Below are 4,880 nucleotides of genomic sequence, written 5' to 3'. Positions count from 1 at the left end.
AATGTTTTCTTGTGAATTTTCTCAATGTCTTCTGTTTCAATTGGGAGCATCTTTCAGGTCTGTATTTCCATCAAAGCGTTTCCTTTATCTCAATCTTTCAGTAATTTAATGAATTTGAGGAATTTTTAAAAAACTCTATTTATTGCCATTTTTCCATATTTATAAACAGTTATATACATTTTTCTTAACCGCATTAATTTACTTTATTGTACAGCAAGGTTTATCCTGTCCTTCATTTAATTAACTTTGTATACATTTTGCCACCTTCTGGCTCGGCCTTTGGTAACTTCCATCCCCCCCGTCCCCTCCCTTGCGTCCTCCCCCTATCCCCCCCCCCCCTCACTTTTCTCCCACTCTTCCCCCCCCCCCCCTCTGTCAACTTCAGCTGTGTTTGCTTTGTGTTCAGGAAGGGAGGGGTTCCCACCTCCTTTTTTGTGCCTTTCCTCTTTCTTCTCCTCCCCCCTCCCTCCCTCCCCCGGGTTGCGCAATCCTTTGGTTCCCCCAACTATCTTGGTTTTTCTCCCTCTCTTTCCCATTATCTTATCTTACTCCTCGTTGCTGGTCTCGAACAGGCTTTGGACGACAAACTGCCGCCATGTATCGAGGAAGCTTTCCTCCAACCCTTGGGTGGCATACTTAATCTTCTCCAGGTGGAGAAATTCCGAAAGGTCTGCAAGCCAGTCTACTGCTGTGGGTGGTGCTGCCGATCGCCAGCCGAGCAGGATACGCCGCCGTGCGATTAGGGAAGCGAAAGCAAGGGCATTAGCCCCCTTCCCCATGTGTAGTTCTGGCTGCTCCGATATCCTCAAGGTTGCCACAATCGGGCATGGCTTCACCCTCACCCCCACAACCTTGGACATTGCCTCGGAGAAGGCTGTCCAGAACCAGCACATTTGGGGCAGGCCCAAAACATGTGGGTGTGGTTGGCCGGGCCCCTCCGGCACTGCTCACATTTGTCCTCCACCTCCGGGAATAACCTGCTCATTCGGGTTCTGGTCAGGTGTGCTCTGTGCACCACTTTCAGCTGCATTAGGCTGAGCCTTGTGCAGGAGGAGGTGGAGTTAGCCCTGCTCATTGCTTCGCTCCAGGGTCCCCACCCCACCTCTGTCCCCAGCTCATCCTCCCATTTTTGTCTGGTCTCATTCAGTAACTGTCTGTATATTTTCCCACATAGTCCCCCCTCCTTGCTGCTGGTGCCTATCAGGTCCTCTAGTACTGTGGTTTCTGGGGTCACGGAGTACCCTACTGTCTCCTTGCGGAGGAAGTGTTTTATTTGGAGGTGCCTCATTTCCTGTCCTTTCTGTAATTTCCACTTCTTCGTCGGTTCGTCCAGTGTCGCCAGTCTGTCCTACGTCAAAGTACCTGACCGTCAGTGTGCCCCCGTCTTGTCTCCACCTTTTGAAGGTGGTGTCTGGGGGGAATCTGTGATTGCCGCATATGGGGGCGATGGGGGATATCTTGGTTAGCCTGAAGTGCTGTCTCAGTTGGGTCCATGTTCTCAGCGTGGGCCGCTACCTCTGGGCTCATTGTGTATCTTGCTGAGGGGGATGGGAGTGCTGCTGCAGCCAGGGCCCAGAGGGTCATTCCTTTACAGGAGGCCTCCTCCATCTGTACCCACTCTGAGTTGGGTTTGTGTACCGATTCACTCACTCTGCCGTTGCTGCCCAGTGGTAATATTGTAGGTTCGGCAAATCAAGCCACCTTTGATTTTTCTTCTTTGCCGTGTTGGTTTGGGAATTCTCGGGTTCTTACCCCCCCACACACAAACACCATGATTAGACCGTCTACATTTTAGAAAAGCCTTGGGGATGAAGATCGGTATGGATCTAAACAGGAAGAGGAAGCTCGGCAGAACATTCATCTTGATCGTCTGTACTCTCCCTGCCAGGGAGAGTGAGTGAGCCCCACTTCTTGTTGGTCCTTTTTTACTTCCTCCACCAGGTTGGTCAGGTTCCACTTGTGGATCTGTGTCCAGTATCTGGCTATCTGGATCCCCAGGTAACAAAATCTATTCTGGGCCGTTTTAAACGGGAGCCCCTCCAGTTCTGCTCCTCCCACATTTGGGTTCCCTGGGAATGCCTCACTTTTGGCCAAGTTAAGATTGTAGCCCGAGAAGGTTCCAAACTCTTTCAGTATTGCCTTCGGTCCTTCCTGTGGCTTCGAGACATACAGTGAAACTCTGTCTCCCCTCCGGATGCTCTTCCAGCTTTTCACGTCCCGCAAGGCTATCGCCAGGGGTTCGATCGCTAGCGCGAACAAGAGTGGCGAGAGCGGGCAGCCCTGTCTTGTTCCTCTCTGTAGCTGGAAGTATTCAGAGCTGGTGGTGTTAGTTCGGACGCTCGCCTTGGGAGCGTTGTACAGGAGTCTCACCCAGGCAGTGAACCCTGCTCCTAGTCCAAACCATTCCAGTACTTTGAGGAGATACTTCCATTCAACTCTGTCGAAGGCCTTTTCTGCGTCCAGGGAGATGATCGCCTCTGGTGCTCTCTCCCCGGGTGGGGAGAGGGGGGAGGTTATTATTACATTCAGCAGCCTTCTGTTGTTCGCAGTGTGCTGACTACCATTGACAAAGCCCCTTTGGTCCTCTGCGACCACCCAGGGTACACAGCCCTCCAATCTTTTGGCCAGGACCTTTGTGAGTATTTTCACGTCAATATTCAACAGCAAAATGGGTCTATCTGATCTACATTCCGTTGTTTCTTTATCCTTTTTGGGTATCAGTGAGATTGTGGACTGTGCTAGCATAGGAGGCAAAGTGCGCTTTGCCAGCGAGTCCGCAAACATGTCCCTTAGGTGTGGGACCAGGACTGGCGTGAATTATTTATAGAGGTCTGCCGGGAACCCGTCGGGTCCCGGTGCCTTACCGTCTGCATGGAACTGATGCTCTCCATGATTTCTCCCAGATCTATTGGTGCTTCTAGCTCCCCCTGTCTGTCTTCCCCCACAACTGGTAATTCCAGTCCGTCGAGGAACTGTTTCATCCTCGTGTCCCTGTTGGGGGGCTCCGAGGTGTCCTCGGTCGAAGGTCTCGAATCTCGAATGCCTGATTGACCTCTTTCGGTAATTTGAGGATTTTTGATCCCGAGCTGACAGCATGCTGGGTTGGTGTTGGTTACAGAATGTGTCTGCTGAATAAATCTTCTTTCTGTATGTTCACAAAAATTCTGTATAACTACTTGGAACTATTTAAAATATATATATTTTTATTTAGATGTTAACATTTTATACATGAAAATAAAACCCACCCCACCCCAAACAAAACTTGTACAAAAAAAAAAAACCAAGCCCCTGTGCTCCAACCTCCCCCTCCACCCCAGACCCTATCCCTCCACCCTCCCTAGCAGCTGATGTTGACCAGCTCCTTGAAATGCAGAATGAACAGGCACTATCTTTGGTAGAAGCCCTCTATCGCGCCTCTCAAAGTGAACTTAACTTTTTCAAGGTATAGGAATTTGATTAAGTCCCCAGCCACACTGAGGCACAGGGCGGAGAAGCTGACCTCCACCCCAACAGGACCCCCCCCCCCCACCGGACTACAGCTCCAGCATGTCCGACATCCCAAATATGACCCCTCGGGGGATTGGACTCCAAATCCATTTGCAAGATTGCCGAATGGTGCTGAAGAAAGAGCCCCAAAACCTCCCCAACTCAGGGCAAGAACCAGAATATATTGACATGATTAGCCCGACCCCTCCCACACCTGTCCTCCACTCCCGCAAACAACGAGCTCATCCTCAACCTCATTACGTGTACCCTATGCACCACCTTTAACTATATTAACCCTAGTCTCACATACAAAGTTGTGGCTTTCACACCACATCCCTGCCTCAAGTGCCACTCCCAACTTCTCCTCCCACTTGGAACTACTTTTACCTATATACATATATACAGTAAAGACGAGGATCTATATCCATGTATAGGTCTTAATACATTCCTGTCCAAAATCACATTGATCCTACGTCTGGGTCATGTGTCTTTCTACGTCACTTTGTGGTGGCACTATACTCAGGCCCACAGTAACCCTTATGCTGCACCATTAGAATAAAACAGAGGCTGGGATTTTTGGGTTTCGCCTTGACGATTGCTACCGCTGGCAGGACAGAAAATTTGATGGTGAGAGTACCCTTTAAGAAATGGGTGTTTAAGAAATGTACCTTTAAGAAATGGAGCTGCTCATGTTACTGGAGTGATGTCAGAGTGTGGGTGGAGCTGAGCTCCACTTCTGTTTTTTTAGTTTCAGTTTGAGAAGAGCTTGGGGTGTGTCTGTGTTCTTTCAGTGAGCTGCACTGCTGTTGATCTCTGCCACGCAAAGACTTTTGGCGAACTCAGAATTGTAAAAAGGTCTCAGTATTAAATGAAACCCTAATGTGTTCCTGTTTGAAGGTGTGTTAAGTCTTTTTGGATGTTAAAAGAACAGCATACAGATTACTTAGTGTTGTATTCTTTGGGTGGTGATTTGAATTAATGGCTGCTAAGAGATTCACTGATGGTTTTAAAAAGGTTAACTTGAGTTCATAGAATAAACATTGTTTTGTTTTAAAAACCACTGGTCCATTTTCTGCTGTACCATACCTGTAGAATAAGCCGTGTGCTCCCCATACCACAATCTATTAAAAGTTGTGGGTCAGGTGAACTCCATGATACACTTTGGGGTTCTTTAAACACTGGCCCATAACAATGGACAAACTAAAGGTCTATTGAATTCAGGTGGGAATTTCTGGCCCAGCAGCAGGTGGGACTGGAAGCCTCAGGCCAGAGTATCTGGGTCATTGTCATTGTTATGTCTTCTAGTTCGCAAAAGTTAAAAATAATCACACTTTCAACTCAAAATGTTTATAATTCATTTATGGATTGTGGGCATTCTTGCTAGGCCAGCATTG

The sequence above is a fragment of the Scyliorhinus torazame genome, chromosome 3 (genome assembly GCF_047496885.1).
Source record: "Scyliorhinus torazame isolate Kashiwa2021f chromosome 3, sScyTor2.1, whole genome shotgun sequence".
In the NCBI taxonomy this organism is placed as follows: domain Eukaryota; kingdom Metazoa; phylum Chordata; class Chondrichthyes; order Carcharhiniformes; family Scyliorhinidae; genus Scyliorhinus; species Scyliorhinus torazame.
This window is presented reverse-complemented; position numbering follows the sequence as displayed.